Source organism: Ornithorhynchus anatinus, chromosome X5 (assembly GCF_004115215.2).
Source record: "Ornithorhynchus anatinus isolate Pmale09 chromosome X5, mOrnAna1.pri.v4, whole genome shotgun sequence".
NCBI classification, from domain to species: domain Eukaryota; kingdom Metazoa; phylum Chordata; class Mammalia; order Monotremata; family Ornithorhynchidae; genus Ornithorhynchus; species Ornithorhynchus anatinus.
This window is the reverse complement of record NC_041753.1, coordinates 15,715,521-15,735,982: the sequence shown is the minus strand read 5'-3', so window position 1 is coordinate 15,735,982 and position 20,462 is coordinate 15,715,521. Positions and strand designations below refer to the sequence as shown.

Sequence of the window (20,462 nt, the reverse complement as noted above, 5' to 3'; positions counted from 1 at the left end):
GATTTGCCCAAAGTCACACAGCAGACGAGTGGTGGAGCTGGGATTTATTCTTTTACAATACCTACCAGTAAATTGCCCCACACTCTCCATCTTACATCTTGTTTCCCTGCTGCTCAAGCAGGAAAAAAGCAGGAGGAGTGGAGATAAGACAGAGATGTTGGTGAGACTTCTGGATTGGAAAGGGTGGCATTGTAGGGGGTTGTGTCAGGGATAGGGAGTAAGGGTTGGAAAAGAGAGATGTATGGGCTAAGGAAATCAATCTCCTGATATAAAGTGGAGGAAAGGACCCCTGTGGCAGGAACCATAGCCGAATGGCCGGACCAACTTCACGGTCAGGCAGGCCTTTCCCTACCTTTGGAAAGATTATGTGGTATTGCTTTTTTCCAGACCTGAGTAGTTGAGGAATAACAATAAATCTCCCAAACAGGATAATTATGTTCCAATTTCCTGCCTGATTGGCGAAGAGACTCCCAGGTCTTGGTACTTTAACCCAAGTTTTAAGCACAAAGTTAATACAAGACCCAGAGCAAGATTTTATTACTAAAACTTATTGGGTGTTTTTTTTACCCAATATTGCACTGAATGTTACATTTATATAACCTTGGTAAATATAGCCTTGAAATGATTCTTCAGACTTGAACTTTTTGTTTTTACCAGTACCCCCAAATTTTTACATACATATTCAGTTATGAAGATGATGCATCTGCTGCTAAGTGAGCATCTCCAGTGGAAAGAAAATAAACATAATAGCAGTATTAGTTCTGTGAATCATACTTCCCATTCTAAACAATTTTTCTAGACCTAGTGTAATACTTCTGTAGGGTATTGTGCTACTTAGAACTGAATATATCACACATTTTAGGATTAGCATAATCTAAAGCTGAAGAGATCATGGATGCCAATTAAAAATGATACATTGAATAATGTTCCATTATGGTGGTCTTGCATTTATTTGAAATTTTTACCTCTTCACCTCCCAAATTCAGAAATCCACAGTAATTGCTATAATCGATAATAATTTCTAAAGTTGGGTGTGGGTAGGGCAAAAAACAGGTCAAATATTATCATCATACAATATTCAAATGTACAAACACAGTACGCTGTCAGGATGTTGTGGTGGTTGGTAAGGCGATCAATATGCTTAGAGGATTTCCTTCTTTGTAAACAAAGCAAAAACTAGACCCTTGGAACAGGGTTATGTAATTTTACTCAAGGAGATAAGGAATGATTTCTGTGACTTGATATTGTAAGTGTCCAATACTGACATTTCCCATTCAAATGGCTGCATTGGCTTAGGTCAAAAATTGCCATATTTTGAATCCTCAAACACCTAGGGAATCGCCTTCTGTCTGCTAAAGCAACCATTTTTATTTACTGAAGTAACCATTTGATAAATATTCGGCTTCAGGTAAAATATATGTTTTCAAGATCCCATTGATGCTTACAGTCAGACTAAATTCAGATAAACCAACAAACCCTAGATGTTCACCATCCCATAGTGATAATCAAGAGTAAATTTTAGAGTAGTTAGTACCATAAATGGTCAAGGCAAAAGTGGTTATAGCAGCACTGAAAGAAGCAGAATAATTCCGGTTAAAATATTTCTCTTTATTAGGAAGATATTAGCACCAATCAGAAATGGCATCATAACAATAAAATTGTGGTGTTTTAAGGGCTTACTATGTATGCAGCCCAATACTAAGTGCTGGGGAAGGTAGATACAATATAAGCAAATTTGTCACAGTCCCTCCCCCCACATGGCGCTTCACAGACTTACCTCTTATGGGTCCTTGGTTTTTCAAAGGTCTTGAAACCTGTTACAGATGATTAATAGCCTTTATTACTGTTTGTGTTTTTAACTGTTTTCTTGAAGGTGCAAGATAGTTTAAAATAATGTGTGGCCTCTGTGGTTTAAGATATAATAAATTACTCTGGTAATTGTATTTCATAGTTTATCGTTCCACTTGCTAGTGAATAATAAAAAGGCAAGCTGTTAAATTTAAGGTTACATAAATTTGGTAGAATTTAGTCCCAGTTAATAAATTGCGGCATATAATAAAAATTGGAAATTAGCATGGGTAACTAGAAGCAGCATGGCATAGTGGATAGAGCATGGCCCTGGGAGTCAGAAGGTCATGGGTTCTAATCCCAGCCCTGCCACTTGTCTGCTGTGTGACCTTGGGCAAGTCACTTGACTTCTCTAGTCCTCAGTTACCTCATCTGAAAAATGGGGATTCAGACTGTGAGCCCTACATACACTGTGTTTCAGCTTGATTTGCTTGTATCCACCCCAGTCCTTAGTACGGTGCCTGGCACATAGTAAGCACTTAACAAATACCATCATCATATGGCTGGAATTTGGAAGCACATTGGAACTTGGGTATTTATCAGGTACTAGTATCCCTCACATTTATGGCACAGCTGGTTCCCCAAACTGCATTTTAAATTTAAACATGTTGGAACTAATTTTCCCACATGAGGACAGTATTGTAATTGGGGGATTGGTTCCTGGAGTAAGGCCAAGTACCTTATTTTTTTACTAAAATAACCCCAAAGGAGTAGCGTGGCTTAGAGGAAAGACCACAGGCCTGGGAGTTTGAAGACCTGGGTTCAAATCCCAACTCTGCCGATACCTGCTGTGTGATGTTGGACAAGTCACTAAACTTCTCTGTGCCTTAATTTCCTCAACTGTAAAATGTAAATTCAATTACCTGTTCTTCCTCCTACTTACACTGTGAGTCCCATGTGGGTCAAGGCCTGTGTCTGATGGGATTAACTTGTCTCTGCCCCAGTGCTTAAAAAAGTGTTTGACACATAGTAAGAACTTCACAAATACCATCATAATAATAATAATAGAGTTGTGTGTTCAATTATACAATTATAGCTAATATAGATACTACAGCTATGTTAATGTAGTCTTATTGTAAATAGTGATTATTCATTCATTCATTTGTGTTTAGCATTTACTGTGTGCAGAACACTGTGCTAAGCACTTGGGAGAGTACAATACAACAATAAGCAGACACATTCCCTGCTCACAACGAGTTTACAGTCTAGAGGAGGGGAGACAGACATTAATATAAATAAATTACAGCTATGTACATCAGTGCTGTGGGGCTGGGAGGGGGGAAGAACAAAGGCTGCAAGTCAGGGTGATGCAGAAGGGAGTGGGAGAAGAGGAAAGGAGGGGCTTAAGGAAGGCCTCCTGGAGGAGATGTCTTCAATAGGCTTTGAGGCGGGGGGAGAGGGTAATTGTTGGATTTAAGGAGGGAGGGCGGTCCAGGTCAGAGGCAGGACATGGGTGAGGGGTCAGCAGCGAGATAGGCAAGACTGAAGTACAGTGAGAAGCTTAGCATTAGAGTAGCGAAATGTGCAGGTTGGCTTATAGTAGGGGAATAGTGAGGTAAGGTAGGATGGCAAACAAAAGGCTAAAACTACAGTACCTAGAATAATGTACAGTGCACATTGCCTCTTCCTACAAAATGATCTAGAAAGTGTAAAGAAATTTTAAACTATTTACCCCCCAAAATGGCCATTTGGGTGCACTCCCACTCTCCCCTTCCCCCCAACCACTATTGCCTCTAAACTGAGTACATTAAAAAACTAGAAGCAAATTGCGAACAGTTTTGAAACCACAGTCTCTCAAGGTCTCTTCTAATGCCATCATTTGTTTGATTTCCAGTTAAACCTGTTCATCTTTCAGGAAGTAAAGTCCATGTTTTCTAATTTATTCCTGACAGAGGGACTGATTAATTGGCAAGAGTAATTACGTAAGACAGCTTTTAATTTGCTCAACTGACAAGAAAAATAATGTAAGAACTTAAATATGATTCTCTTCTTTAAAAAGTCAGAGATGAAATTTAAAAAAAAAGTTACTTTTTTTATGACCTAAAACTATGCAGAAGTTAGTCATTTTAAAAAAAAATTGCAGGAGAAAGCAAATAGCTTGTGTTTTTACTCCATTCTTGTTACTTTAAAAAAAAAAAAGCCATCAGTGTCACCCAAAGGAACAGCTCTTTGAGGGAAATGGCTGAAGCCTTCACTGCAGTGTTTTGTTGGTGGGTTCTTTTGTTGTTTTTTTTTTTTTTTTGGTTGTTGGTTTTTGGTTTTTTTTGAGAATCCTGTCTTTATCCACAATGCTGTATTGTGTTTATCCTGTTTAGGAAAATTGATCTGATAATTGTAGGGAAATGTATGACTTAAATTTGCTTTCTCCCTTTGGCATCCTGTGAGTTGGGGAGAAAAATGTCATTGCAGCAAATAGAGACTAGCGTAGGATTATTGCTATAAAGGCAACTAGTTTAACTCCCCCCCCCCCCACACCCACACACCAAACTGGGTATGCAGAACTCATCACAGTGGATTAGTAAAGATTATGGGAGGCTATGGGATCTTCAGAAGTCACTTCTTTGGCCTTGAGGGTTTGTAATGAGCCAAATCTCCACTTAGGACACTACCTATAACCAAAATTTTGCATTCAGGCCTCTTTAAAAAACAAACAACTTAGTCATTACTTATGGCTGCTATAAGTGCCTATTACAGAGCCATGTTTGTACAGTAAATTCTGGTTATAATTCCAGACACTGATGGACAGTCTGGATACCCCATGATAGGAGCAAGTTCCCTGGAAAAATGTCTTTGAAGTGTCATTTGGGGGAGCCGGGGGCAAAGACAGCAGAACCTTTAGCTTAACTGCTGCACCCCATATTGCTGACCACTAGTCACCAGGACCAAGCTTTGAGTCTCATTGCTCTTCCAATGCCCCTCTCAGGCCACAGAGGTGGCAGGGGTGGGGAGATAATGGGAGGTGCCTGGGGCCAGTTTGAGAAGAGAAGTGTCCCTCAAGGTGCCGTTCTGGATTCCCTTCCCTTCTCAAACTGCTCAGTGTCTCACTCCCTTGAGAAGTTCATCCACTCCTACAACTTCAACCACCACCTCTTCATGGATGACTCCCAAATGAACTTTGTTAGCCCTGACTTCTCTCTTTCTCTGCAATCACGCAATTCCTCTTGCCTCCAGGACATGTCTATATAAATGCCTGCTGGCAACCTAAGCTCAACAAGCCCAAAACTGAAATTCTCATCTTCCCTCTCAAATCCTCTCTTTCCCCTTACATTCCCAGCCCAGCTGAGAGCAGCACTATCCGCCCTGTCTCACGAGCCTGCAACCTGAGCATTGTCCTTGACTCCTCCTTTTTAGTATTCTGTATTCAGTCTGTCATCAAATCATGTCAGGTTTTCTTCCATGCCACTTCTGATATCTGTCCCCTTTTTCATTCAGTCAGTCACTAAACTGGTCCAGTTGCTTAACATATCCTCACTTAATCCGTTAGCCTGATCGCTTATCTCTCTGCCTGAGGTCTCTTTCCTCACCAAACCATATTTCATTGCCCAGATCATTTTTCTGAAATGTTCTGCACACATCTCCATGGACCACAAAAATCTCTGAAGGAGATCCTTTCCTCTCTGTGTGAAGCAGAAGTGATCATACCTACTCATTCTATTTGTGCACTTCCCAAGCGCTTAGTGCAATGTTCTGCTCCCAGTAGCACAGTAGGCACTCGATACATCTGGTAGTTTGACTGAAAAAGATCTTTGATCTGGTCTCCCTACCCTTTCAAAGAAAGGGAATCAAGAAACCAGCTCCAAGGAATACAGCTGCCCTGGCTATTTCATGCCATTTGGAAATAAGCACTCTGTTTTGCCATACATACTGGCTTAATTCACTGTGGAAGTAGAGAATTGGAAGGCAGGGAGAAAATAACAATGTGGTGTTTTGCAATGTGACTATGTAAAATGAGGCCCTCTGAAAGAAAGATATGGGGAGGTGGAAAAAAGCCCCTCAGAGGATTGTGTCTTCATACCTAGTGCGGTCTCCCAGTATGTTCTCCTGAACCCCAGATGAATTTTGGAAAAGCTGCCTTTCCTTTTGAACCGTTGAAATATTGTTGCCTGCTTCCTTGGCTGGAGTTGGACAGATACTGGAAAAAAACTAAGATCACTCACGTTGATTGGCCTGAGGTTGCCGAAAAAATCTTGCTGAATACCACCTTCATAGTTTTCCCTATGGGGGACAGGCAAGGGGTCCTAGATGGAATTGATTGGTATTTTTCCTAAATGAGGGAGTGTGGGTATTCTCCCCTTTGCTGGCAGATGGCATTTTTTTGAAATGCTGTGAAAAACGAGGGAAATGACCCTTGATACCACTAAAGTTCTCAACCTGATGTCTTAAACACTTTCAACTCAATGCCTCTGTATTCCCATTGGAAATAACCTAGCCAACAGACACTTTTGGTTTTATAAATTAGTTTATAGACTTTTTTCCCAAAATAGACTATTTTCCATGGCAAATTCAAAGAGTTTGGGGACATTTTTTTCTTTCCTGAAGTCTCTAGGTAATATGGATTTTTGGTGAGAGAGATTGTTTAATGAATAATAGGAATTTTCCAGGTGTCTTTTGGAATTCTTACATCATTGAGTGGATTGGGAATGTCATAGTTGAAAAGGCTTCTAGAGATGAAAATATATTGAAGACTCCTAAAGGTTTTGTGTTTTCACACAGTATTCAGAATATTATGAAGATCACTTGCAGTAGCAGTAGTCATCTGTCATGGATAACTGGCTTTTGGGACAGTGTGGCTGTTGTGGCTATTTCAAGAAATTTTGGGTACGGTCAATGTGAATTCCTGATAAATGGCTTGAGACATTAAACAAGTGTTTAAAGATGGTGAAAGACAAAAATTAAACCTAACCTTTGAAAATAAGATGGTGGGTTTTTGCATGCTTTCATAAATTATACTCTTGGATTTTTAACCTGCATGTTTCTTCAGTTAAGCACCGTATTTTAGTCATAGTATTTGGGCAATATGTAAACCAAGGAAGGAAAGGGGGGGAAGCATTCTGGTCCAACTTGTAAGCATCAGGAAAAAGAGGAAAGGGCATCCCACTGACTTCTAACCCTGCTTGACATTCAGTTTATGGAACCAGGATCTAGGACCCTCCAGCCTCCATTGTTTTGAGTACTAGCCACGTTTAGCAGGGTGAGTCAGGGAAAGAAGAGCCTCAGAGAAAATCATCACAGGAGAAGCTGAGTGAGGGCCGTTCCTTAATTGAGTCTTAAGGTCCTTTCTGCTAAGCTAATCAGACGCACTCAGTGCAGCTAAGGGAGTACTGCACAATGGAAACACTCTTTTTCTTGCCTGACCCCTCAGCTACTGGGATTTAATTTAGGCTGTAGATTACTGACTATGTCAGTGTGCCGTGTCCCAGATCTTTTTACAATATGAGAACCATCCCGCTGCTAACTCAGGGCAGTTTATAGCAAATGAAAGCCAAAAATTAACCGGTACAAAAAATGTTTTAATCCATCTTGCTCTATCCCTCTTTTACTCCTTTTCCCCTTTTTTCTGGCTCTCTCCAACCTCCCCGCCAGGGTCAGAAAGGATAAAGGGGATAAAATCAATATGCTTTGCTATTCACTCAGAATACGTTTAAATTTGCAGTGCTGACTGGGAAGTGTGGTGGGGTAGGTTAATGCTGTGAGAATGAATGCCTGCATAACCATATCTCTATCTCGTGTGTGTGTGTGTGTGTGTATGCGTGTGTGTATACATATGTGTGTGTAAACCAAAATGTCTTTATGGTGTTGCTTTTCTTTCTGGAGAGTGGATTAGGGTAGCATTTTAACACAAGTTTGCTTCTCCTAGATTCTCCTTTTCCACTTGGAAAGATAAATGGCAAGGCTGAGATCATCCATCATATTCATATGATGCAATCAAAGCCCGGGTTTCAGGGGCTAGGTGAAAAGCAGAACCTTCTCTGTGATGAGCTCAATGCTCAATGGCCTGATTGTGCCTTCATTTTTTCAATTTCTAGGTACTGACTGATGTTTGTTTATTTTTGGTTGAATTTGTTTAAAGCAAGTTATAGCTCTGAATTAGCTGCTGTCTTGTGTTCCAGCCACAGAAATTTCACCTTCACCTTCAAAGTAGATTTACCTTTTTAAAAATAAAAGTCATCTTGGGGCGGGGGGGACCTTTGAAATCAAACACACACAGTGAGTTAGAATCTTCTGGGTGAAAAAAAAAATGGTCCCAGAATAGTGCAGGAGATAGTGAATGTTGATAAAAATAGATGCCTGCCGACGAACATGCTCCCACTAAAAATGAACTAGATGGAAGTTATCTTATACACTACATAGAACACTTTGATTAAAGAACACATTTTCCCTGTGTAATTGTGAATTTTAAAGCGCATAAACATCATTAGCTCACACTCCCAATATTGGGTCTCTAATGCCTGAGGGGGCATTTCTCTCTGGTTGAATTCAGACTGCCCAAGTCCAAGGGTATTACCATGGAGCAAGTAAAAGAAAGCTGGCAACTCTCAAAATCTGACACACACACAAATGAAACAAACACCTCTGAAAAGGAGCCATGCTATTCCTTCAGGAGGTCAGAGCCTTTCGAAGAACTCAGTGTCAATCCTTATCTGCCTGACTGCTTTCAGCAACATTGGTAAGTTATTCCTGCCTACTTATAGTTGTCCTTTGTACTCAAAGGAGATAATTATGGATTTAAGCACTTACTATGGTGCAGACACTCTACTAAGCGCTGAGGTAGATATAAGCAAATCGAGTTGGGCAGTCCCTGTCCCATATGGGACTGGCAGTTTTAATCCCCATTTTACAGATGAGGAAACTGAGGTAGAGAGAAGTGAAGTGACTTGCCCAAGATCACACAGCAGAAAAGTGGTGGAGCCAGGATTAGAACCCTTGACCTTCTGACTCCCAGGCCCGTGCTCTTTCCACTACACTACGCTGCCTCTCCTCATTGTCACTGATGGTGAAATTCACCCAGGGGTGGGTGGGTGAGTGAGTGAGTGAGAGAGTATGTGTGGCTGTGAAGGATGCTGCTGGGGGACCCACAGTCCCGACTGAGTCGTGTGCAAACAACGCACCATGTTCGTTCCTTGTTGTTCTAACATGTTTGTCATTTGCAGCACCTGGTAGTACATTTCCTTTTGCTTCCTTGTCTCATGATCCTTATGAAGTTTCTGCTGTAGAAAAGCTACTCTTTTCCTTATTGGAATGTGCCATCCTGGTCTGTCTGTGGCACTTGACTCCCAGTTTTCAACAGCAATGCAACATTGTCTGAGACTTTATCTTACTGTACCCTAAAGACATTTTCCGTCTTTGCTTTTACTTTCCCAGTTTCAGCTCACCATACAGCAGCTTGTTTGGATAGCCTCCTGTCATCCATTCTCCTCACATGTCCCACCCAGCATAATTTTGCTGAAGTGAGCGTTGCTTCAATTCCTTATTGCACAAGCACCCCAGGACCAGATGAATTTTATCCTGATTTCTAGTGGCCAAGGCCCGTCTAATCAGAAAGACAGGCTGCTTATTGCCAAGGTACAGAAATTGATTTGTGAGAGACTTGTGTGGTGTCGGGAACAGACCCCTTTAATATTTCAGCCTCTTTTAAAAATGAAAGCAGCTTGAGTGTGGTTAATTCAGTCCTATCATTGTTTCTGCCACAGAACCTGGGCCCCAAAGAAGTCAGACAGTGAACTGAGTAAGCTCTTCAGGGTGGAGCTAGATGGTGTCCCACTTTTGGATTGTTTGGGCTTTCTGGAGTGGGAACGTTAAGTGATCCCATTTTTATTCCAGGCAGTCCCTTTTTCAACGGGCCTGTCCCCTGTCTAGGATTCATATGGCACATAATGTTTATTTTGAATGTTGAGCATCCCTTAGCCTCAGCTTGTAATGTTGGATCCTGAAACTTGAAGCAGTGGCCCTGCTATAGGGACCTGAGAGGGGAGCACTCCAGCTGAGGAATAAAGGGGGTTTCTTTAGATTCTCTGGATTTCTGGAAAAAGTTCTATAGGAGGTTGTTGTTACCTTGCTTAGTTGGAGTAATGGGTGGAAAGTAACTTGTGTTTGGCACAAAGTGCTATCCAGGATTTGTGAGTGACATCAATCATGTGAGCCCACACTGGGCAGGGATTGTCTCTTTGTTGCTGAATTGTACTTTCCAAGCACTTAGTACAGTGATCTGCACACATTAAGCGCTCAATAAATACTGTTGAAAGAATGAATGAACTCCCACATAGAAGCAGCATGGCCTAGTGGATAGAGCACAGGCCTTGGAGTCCGAAGGGCCTGAGGTCTAGTCCTGGTCCCTTCACGTCTCTGCTGTGTGACCTTGGGCAAGTCGTTTCACTTCTCTTCACCTCAGTTACCTCATCTGGAAAATGGGGATCAGACTGAGAGCCCCATGTGGGACATGGACTGTGTCTAACCCACTAACATTGTATCTATCCCAGCGCTTAGAACAGTGCCTGGCACATAATTGCTTAACAAATACCATGGAAAAAAACCAAAACACCCAGAAGGGCCCTGAACTTCTACCAGTGCTTACTGGGCAGTACTGAGTTGGTTTCCTTCACCACTTGCTGAGCTTCCATACTACACCCCCCCCCCCCCACGCCCCCCAACAGCACAATGTGCAGGTCAGCAGGGGTTCCCTTCTGAAGAGTAATTCCCTTAAAGGGGCAAACACCCTAGACTGCATTTTACTTCCCTTCCAGGTCCAGCATGGACTTGTAGACAGAGCTCCTTTGAATGAAGGAGGGAAATAACAGCAATAACCCTCTATATCCCTTTCTCTCAGTTGACTCATTGTGTACTACTTGTCCATAAATTGATCCATATTCCTCTTGAATTTGCTGTTACTTTCAATTGCACGGCTTCCTAGAGTAACACATTCCATATACTTACCTCCCAATGTGTGAAGAAGGGTTTCCTTTGTGGGCAGGGAACATGTTTACCAACTCTGTTATAATGTGCTCTCCCAAGCGCTTAGTGCTCTACACACAGTAAGCACTCAAATACAATTAATTTATTGTTCTAAACCTACAACCCTCAAACTTCAGTACTCTCCCTCATCCAAGGTGCTGTCAATCAATGAATGGTATTTACTGAGTGCTTACTATGTGTGCAGCACTCTGAAGTCTGGTGAGCAGTAATTCTGTGTTCTCCCTATCCATAGTCTAATGAACAATGATCTAGCCAGGTAGGCCTTTTACTCTGAATTTCATACTTCCTGCCTACTGGCTGTCCCGGACGCTATTTAGAGTAGCCCAAGGAGAAGAGAAGTCAAACCTCCCCCATAGCAGCAGGAACTCCTCTTGAAGACAAGTGTTGAATATTAAGGGTCAAGAAGGACAGCAAGTCAACAGAATTGAATAATTCTGTGTGCATTCTCTTCCTGCTCATTATGATGATAGAAGAATTGCTCCCCAATTAGCAATGGAGATTTGTAAGGGTCTTGAAATAGCTACTAAAGAGGGGGAAATAATGTCTGCCTGTGCACCAAGACAGGAATGTTTGCAGCCAAAAAAGACAAATTACCATTTCTTTTTCTGGCTAGGACAGCCTTTGATATTGCTAACCTTAGATTTTAGAGTTAACAGGGGGTTAACAAATCCTCGGAGGTGGAGTCTGAAGGGAGGAACATTTCCAACATCGATCCCTCTTGCTTTCCTCGGGTTCTTGTTACTCTGTTAGTATTTGGATGTGTTCTATTTTGCCCGCCCTCTTTGTGAAAGAAGCCTGGGCTTTCAATAGGCTCTGGAACCCATTACCTCTCCCCGCTGACATGTCATGACAAGAGAATGTCAGTACCGTCAGTACCATTGGCAGCTTGACAGGATAGCTGCCACATCACTGCTAGGCTCTAGCTCATTGAGGGCAGCAGTTTTGTTCCAAATGAAGTAGCTGTTTGCACTTTAACTCAACATTTTCACTGGGGCTTTGCTTTTTGTAAATTGTGGTATGCTGATTGTCATCACCATTTGCTGAACACGAGTAATTTAGTGGGGTCTTCATCGCACATAGAGATGTGATTACTCTCAAGGTTTTTAAAACTGACATTAGTGATCATGAAGATACTCAGAGAAGTGAGGCTTTGGGGGGTTCATTATTAAATCCTACAAAAATGGCTTTTGCTGTGTTGTACCAAGGCACACACTAGATAGAGGCCAAGAAGGGACTTCCTGAAAAAAATGGGCTTTCAGGTGGTATCTGTTCAATGAAAGGTAAATACCTTCAAAACTCTTTTTCTGTTCCCTTTCCCCCCACACCCCTTACTTGTTCTGGGCTTTTCAGACCTTGACTCCCTGCTTTGTCCTTCTAAAATCACAACCACACCCCTGCCCCACCACCAGCATGTAGAGCAAGTGAAACTGGAACCTTGGCAAATATTCAGATCTTGGAAGAGTTTTTTGTTACTAAACTGGAGATGGGAGAGAAAAGAGAAAAGAAGGGACAGGCATTCAAATGTGGTTCTGTTGTGTTAACTTGGATGCTTAGCTGTTAGTTATGTCTGTGTTTTTTTCCCTGACATTATAAACTCTGTGTGGCAAGGGCTGACTGAATTTATATATATTTTTGTATACAGCATGTCATGTTAGGTGTGCAAAAACTGTTTATGATGAATGAATGAGTGAAGAAGGAGGAGAGTAGTAACATGGAAAAACTTTGGGAGGAAAGCAGCCAGAGAGAATAAAGGGGAAAATGTGCTAATCACAGAGAGGAGGGACTATATGGCAGTGAGAGAGAGGTCATCAGAGGGAGAGTAAGGGAGAACCTGGAAGAAAAAAAGAACTCTTTTTGAAATGAGATAAGATGAAGCAATGGTAGGCATTGCCACATGGTTATGCAGAGACTGTGATTTCAGTTATTTGAAATGTGGAAATGGGGAATCCACAAGAGATAAAAAAAAAACATAAATATCAGAAAATGAAGAGGAGAAAACCAGAAAGTTTTACTCCCTGTTCTGCCACGTGTCTGCTGTATGACCTTGGGCAAGTCACTTAACTTGTCTGGTCCTCAATTACCTCATCTGTAAAATGGGGATTAAGACTGTGAGCCCCACATAGAACAGGCACTGTGTCCAACCTATCTTGTATCTACTGCAGTGCTTAGTACAGTGCCTGGCACATAGTAAGTACTTAAAAAACACCATTTTAAAAAATGGGAGAAAAAGGGCGAGGTGAATTTTAGAGATTCTACCAACTCTTCCAAGCGCTTAGTTCAGTGCTCTGCACACAATAAGAACTCAATACCATTGATTGGTTGCTTGAAGAATGACAGAGAGAAGAACAGTCCAATGATCATGAGTCAACATTCTTGGAAAGTAAGGGAGAGAGTGACCTGGCCGATGGGTGTAATGAAGGATACCTCTTGCAAAAAATTTTCACATCATTGTCAGCTGTGTGACTGTGGGCGAGTCACTTCACTTCTCTGTGCCTCAGTTCCCTCATCTGTAAAATGGGGATTAACTGTGAGCCTCACGTGGGACAACCTGATGACCCTGTATCTACCCCAGCGCTTAGAACAGTACTCTGCACATAGGAAGCGCTTAACAAATACCAACATTATTATTATTGTCATCGTGAGAACTTCATGGGAGAGTGAATACTCAGATAACACATTGATTGTGAGCCCCAGGTGGGATGTGGTCAGTGTCCAACCTGATTAGCTTATATGTACCCCAGTGCTTAGTACAGTGCCTGGCATATAGTAAGCACTTGACAAATATTTAAAAAAACACATCATGAGCTCTGCCTCAGTACTTGAAACTACTATAGTATGTTTGTAGAGCTTTGACACCAGCAGCAGAGCTGGGCTCTGGCAACTGTCAAGCAAATCTGCCTGCCCCAAGAAGTGTCCAGTATCAATGGGGTAAGTCAGGAGAATGTGGGTAGGTTTAGGGCATTTCAACCTTTTGATTAAGAGATCATGATATTGGAGACGGAATGTGCTTCCAACTTACAAGGAAACTCTTCCAACTTTACAGACTGTAGACGTCATTAAAGGTCTTTGAGACAGTTATCCAGAAAGTGCTGTGTGCTACAACTGTGCTCTTGACGCACACGGACAAGAGAACATGCAGATGCTTATGAATCACTTTGCAGAGTCGGCACAGTGGTAAATTCTGCCAACAAGCCTAAAGAAAACCAACTAGCCCACACTCCAGAAACCTATGTATAGCCACAGCTTTTCATCAGCAACAAAAAATAAACTTAACGCTGCCATAGGCAGATCAGCAGGACAAGAACTCTTATATCAAGCTGAAGACTGTAAGCTTATTGTGGGTGGGGATTGTGTCTGTTTCTTGTTGCATTGTACTCTCCCATGTGCTTAGTACAGTGCTCTGTGCACAGTAAGTGCTCAATAAATATGACTGCAGTGTAGTCCACCTATATACAGAGATCATATTGTTCTCTTTTGATATATTCCTATAGATGGAGTACACTATAGCTTTATAGACATATGTATATGTGTAACATAGATTTTTATATCAAACATATATATGGCTGTGAGGCCTGGACCTACTTCCATTCATCTTCTCAAGGAACTTCCTCAGCATCACTTCTGAACCATACTCCATTTCAAATGGCAGGGCAAGATTACCAGTAGTGAGATCCTGGAACTCGAGGCACCAGCATTGCCCACAGCAACTTGGTGCTGGGCAGGACATTTGAAAAGAATGGCTAGCATCAGGATACTAGAGCAGTTGCCCTGTGGTGAACTGGAAAGGGGATCTACAAGCAGAGAGGGCAGAAAAAAAAATGATTTAAAGATACTTGGTTCTGCCACAAAGTGTGTTTTCACTCCACACTTTGTCTAGAATACTGGTAAGGAATTCAGGCATGTTCTAAACAAAACCAACCTGTTTAGATGCAGCATGCGGCTGTGTTAGAAGAAGAGGTGTGTGGTCACATGTGAGGCATTGAACGCAGTGAGTTCTAGCCCGTGAATTTCCCTTAAAGTGGGGTTTTGCACAACTCCTGTGTTACAGGAGACTTAGATGTATAATAGATATAGGAGTGGACTTTGGGGAGATGCATTCATTGTTGTATTTATAAGCACTTACTGTGTGCAGAGCACTGTACTAAGCACTTGGGAAAGTACAATACAGCAATAAAGAGTGACAATCCCTGCCCACAAGGAGCTCGCAGTCTAGATGGGGAGAGACAGACATTAATATAAATAGACATCAATATAAATAAAATTACAGGTATATACATAAGTGCTGTGGGGTGCGCAGGGGGGAAGAGCAAAGGGAGCGAGCCAGGGTGAGACAGAAAGGAGTGGGAGATGAGGAAAAGTGGGGCTTAGTCTGGGAAGCCTCTTGGAAATGTGCCTTCAGTGAGGTTTTGAAGTGTGGGGGAGAGTAATTGGCAGATTTGAGGAGGGAGGGTATTCCAGGCCAGAAGTAAGACGTGGGCCAGGGATCGACGGCGAGACAGGAGAGATCGAGGCACAGTGAGAAGGTTTGCACCAGAGGAGTGAAGTATTTGGGCTGGGTTTTAGGAGAGAAGCGAGGTGAGGTAGGAGGGGGCGAGGTGATGGAGTGCTTTAAAGCCAATGGTGAGGAGTTTTTGTTTGATATGGTGGTGGATAGGCAACACTAGAGATCTTTGAGAAGGAGGGTGACATGTCCAGAACGTTTCTGTAGAAAGATGATCCAGACAGCAGAGTGAAGTATGAACTGGAGTGGGGAAAGGCAGGAGGTTGGGAGGTCAGCAAGGAGGCTGATGCAGTAATCTAGGTGGGATAGGATGAGTTATTATATTAAGTGGTAGCAGTTTGGATGGAGAGGAAAGGGCGGAGAGGTTGTGAAGGGAGATGACTGCAGGAGTCCAATCATCCTGGTGGGTCATAAAAATGTGTCTTCTATTCTCCCGTTTTTTATGGTTTGCTCACTTCAGCCCTCCATTCAGCAGCTATTTGTATATCCTGCTTTCTTCCATTCTCCTGGGAACCATCAGTGAAGATGTGATGTTACAAGCATTGCTTCAGTGCTGGTGAGCTGACTATTCTAGATCCTCATTGTTTGTGATGTAGTCTTGCCATTTAATATTATGAATGGCACATAATTAGCATTGATGGAACTGCTGGAAACAATGATTGTGGCTTGGGAGTAAATCCAGGTCTCACAGCCTTGGAGAAGATGCAATGTTGCAGTTGTTTTATAGACCTTCATTTGGGTGTGAAGTTTGATGCCATGTTAGCACTACACTCTGTCAGTTTCCCGAAGGACATGTTGAATTTCATATGACTTCCTCCTCATGTTTTATCTTATTTTTTTGATATTTATTAAGTGCTTACTATGTGCCAGGCACTATACTAAGCGCTGGAGGAGATACAAGCTAGTCAGGTTGGATGCAGTCCCTATTCCACATGGGGTTCAGTCTTAATCTCCATTTTACAGAGGAGGTAACTGAGACACAGGGAAGTTGTGACTTCCCCAGAGTCACATAGCAGACAAGTGGCAGGGCTGGGATTAAAACCCAGGTCCTTCTGACTCCCAGGTGTCAACATTATTATTATTTAACATTATTATTGCATTTTGGTCTCTGTTCACCTAACTGAAGCTACAGAGGGCTTGTCTAGAAACACCCATTTCCCTTCTCTTGGCTCTTGAACCATTCACTGGCTTCCCCCCAAAGAATCATCTCCTGGCTGGTAGTAGTCTACATTGTTGCCCACTTCCCATTTCCCCTCAAAGGATCTCTCAAGTTCATTTAGGGGAGCAGAGCAGGTGACAGCACTCACAAGAAAATTGCCATCAGTACATGTATCTGGCCTAAGTGCTTTCTGCCCCTGGATAGACCAAATGCAGCTACTGTTCGTGCTGGGTGTTCAAAGCTCTGTGGCAAAGGCCTTTCAACCAGTCTCTGCGACAGGTGGATTGTTTCATTCCTAGTAAATCTGCAAAGAGAGGCCTCTGTGAACTTAATGAGTGGTATTTATCGAGCACTTACTCTGTACAGAGCACTATACTAAGTGCTTGGAAGAGTACAACAGAATTAGACCCGTTCCCTGCCTGTAATGAGCTTACAAGTCTATACTGGGGAGACAGACATTAATATGAATAAATAAGGAATTTATAATATATAATTTAAAGATATATACATAACTTACAACACTTTGTTCTCCCCACTAACCAGGGGAGATAATTGGGCAACCTGTTACCTCCTGTTGAAGTCTAGCTCTGATAGTTAATTTGCCTGGTAAACTGCCTTTTAGAAAGAGGAAATAGGAAGAGAGAGCATCTGAATCTGTTTAGATGTGTTAAGTTCTGTTTGGAGACACTTTCCAAAGAAATCAGTAGTATTTATTGAGCACTTACTGTGTGCAGAGCACTGTAATTGAGAGAGTATAGTAGAACAGAGTTGATGTACATGTTCCCTGCCCAGAAGGAGCTTACAGTCTAGAGGGTTGTCACTGGGTGGTTAATGTGTAAATAAGGTTTTTTTGTCTCCACCATCCAATCACTACCAATTTTATTCTCTGCCCTAATTTACCCTTCTATTAAAGCTGAGTTTTAGGGGGGGGTTTTTGTTGTTTTTTTTTTTTTTACTATATTTAAGAGAAGCAGCGTGGCTCAGTGGAAAGAGCACAGGCTTTGGAGTCAGAGGTCATGGGTTCGAATCCCGGCTCAACCACTTGTCAGCTGTGTGACTGTGGGCAAGTCACTTAACTTCTCTGTACCTCAGTTACCTCATCTGTAAAATGGGGATTAAGACTGTGAGCCCCACATGGGACAACCTGATTCCCTTGTGTCTACCCCAGCGCTTAGAACAGTGCTCTGCACATAGCGCTTAACAAATACCAACATTATTATTATTATTATTAAGCACTCACTCTGTGTCACTGATAGAATAGCTTCTAGTAATACAACTATTTTTCACTTAATATTACGTTTACACTCTTAAAGATGTGTAAAACAAATCCATGTAAAGTGAACCCACCTTCACATCGTATCATCATCAGTGGTATTCTCCAGCTCTAGACATTTCTCTCCTCTAAACTGTAAGCTCACTGTGGGCAAGGAAAGAGCCTTCCAACTCTGTTACGTTGTACTCTCCCAAGTGTTTAGTATAGTGTTCTGCACCCAGTAAGCACTTAATAATTAATTGCTGGTATTTATTGAGCACTTACTGTGTGCAGAGTACTGTTCTAAGCACTTGGGAGAGTGCAACCTAAGAGTTGGTAGACGTGCCTCTGCCCACAATGAGTTTGCAGTCTAGGAGGAGAAGGGATTGAAAAGGATTAGGTTCCAGATCCTTTCTGGCTAAAGTAGCCTATGTGTTATTAAGGGGAAGATTTTGCTATTGTTAACAGAAGAGATTTGGGATCTGGAGAGTAGTATAAATGATAATTACATAGCCCCCAGTTGCACTTAGTACTGCAGGACAATGCTGAGAAGGTGCTCTAACTCTTATCAGCCTTAACCTGGGATTTCAGTCTAAATACACTTTGTCCTTTTTCTACATTTCTTTTTTAAAGACTTATTGTGCTTAGGACCTCTCCCTCGACCCAAGTACATGTGTGTCTGTTCCTATCACCCCTTGCTTTATTAGAGAAGCAGCGTGGCTCAGTGGAAAGAGCACGGGCTTTGGAGTCAGAGATCATGGGTTCGAATCTTGGATCTGCCACTTGTCAGCTGTGTGACTTTGGGCCAGTCACTTCACTTCTCTGTGCCTCAATTCCCTCATCTGTAAAATGGGGATTAAGACTGTGAGCCCACGTGGGACAACCTGATTCCCTTGTGTCTTCCCCAGCGCTTAGAACAGTGCTCTGCACATAGTAAGCGCTTAACAAATTCCAACATTATTATTATTAATTTACGTGTGAATTCATGTAAAAAGAACGATAAAAACTGAAGGGGGGGGGATAATAATTAGGTGGCAACCACTGTCTCTAGCTCTTTCTTGTAAGTGATGGAGTTTGCTATAAGCCTGGAGTGAATTTATTTCATTTTATGGCTAGAATGCTTTAAATGGGTTGGTTGAGGAAGTTTTTCTGTGTAATGATCCTTTTAACACCCTTTGCTGGTTGTTTTTGTCATTGTGCCCTTGTGGCTGTGATGGGATGATGAATCCTGACCAGATTTTGGGTGCAAACAGGGGGTATATCAGAGCTCTTCTGTTGAATCAACGAACACAGTGGAAGCCAGAGTATAAACAGGTCAGCTGAATCTGTTCACAACTCTCTAACATACTGGTATGTAAGCAGCCACAGAATCTCTTGTGTGTTGGGCTCAACACAGGCTTTAAGGGAGAAGTAACTTTTTTGATGGTAGCAAATGAAAATTAAAACCCACTTAAAGGAAATTTCATGTTTGACTTTTCATTTTAATTCTCTTTGATGCAACCGTGAAACTAAACATGGAGCCCTGGGCTTAAAGTGGAAAGGGTCTAAAGGAATCGGATCTCTTCGGCCTCTTTCCTGTTCCTGTTTTGTTCTGCTTTTGTGGGAATCTAAATTTGAGGAAAGTTGAGTGGATCTGCTTCAGGAAGGTGCCTGGTGCTCTCAGACCAGTGGCATCAGGAGAAGTTGTAAGAGTGGGAGTGGTTGAGAAGGGGCAGGGTGACAATGATAAAGTTAGATTGGGGCCCTTGCAGACTCTGGAATTTTTTGCAGGCCTGATGTTTTGCATCACTTTCTTTTAACCCTAATACATCTCTTTTCTCAGAGGCACAGATCCTCTTGGCTCTCTTCTTTTACATCTGTCTCTTTGACCTTCAGGCTGAAGGTGAATGGGCTTGGTGATGGGGAGTGCTTGTGTTTTCTCTGTTCCTGTTCTTGGACCTTCTGAGTTTATATCCTATTTCCGTGGTGCTTAATTAGGTGTGTGGGTCCATTCAACTTTCCACTTTTGTGCTTCTGTCTCTGCTGCTGCTCAACTCCTTTCCCCATCCTTTGTGTTCTTCCCCAGATATTTGGCTTCCTCTCACACCCTTGCTCACTTTTATCACTAATATTCCCTCCTGTTTTTACTCCTCTCTCTCACAGCCGAAGCAGCCTGTGTAATTCTTAGATGGATACTGGAGGCTATTTTCTTAGATGCCAGACTCTTTCCCTAACCTTATCTGTTGAATGAGTTGGTGGGGTATGTGGGCGTGGGTGGAGGGGAGTGATGTGCAGGAGGTTGAAAGTATAAGACACACACAATTAGGTAAACCATTTGGGACTAAAGGTAGCTCAGAAAATTAAATGCAGCTTGGTTTGACAGTGTTGAATGAGGGAGTGCCCAATTGGGCTGGGTTATCTGGACTCATTATTGAATTATCCTAGCTATCCTCCGTTCAGAAAATGAGCACTTAGGTAATGGTTTTCCACTGCACCAACCTATTTCACCAATAAAAATATTCTGACCTTTTATCCTCATCTCCCTTTCCGCATAGGTTAGTGGGATCAGGGAGTGGAGGTATCAACAACCTGTGGTAAGAGCCCTCAAGGCTGCTATAAGCCCTTCCTTCATGCCCTTTATGGGGGTTGGCCCAAAAGCCCTGCCCTTCTGCAGGAGGCAACAAGCTGCTAAGTGGTCTGGCAAAGTCCCCAGGGGAGAAGGGAGATGATGTGCTCTGAAAAGGACATGGGTA

General features: G+C 42.3%; 1 protein-coding gene across 4 annotated transcripts in view; it reads left to right on the top strand.

Moving 5' to 3' along the window:
* Positions 1-20,462, top strand: part of MCC (MCC regulator of WNT signaling pathway) — a 341,667-nt gene that overhangs the window by 160,038 nt on the left and 161,167 nt on the right. The window lies entirely within an intron of this gene.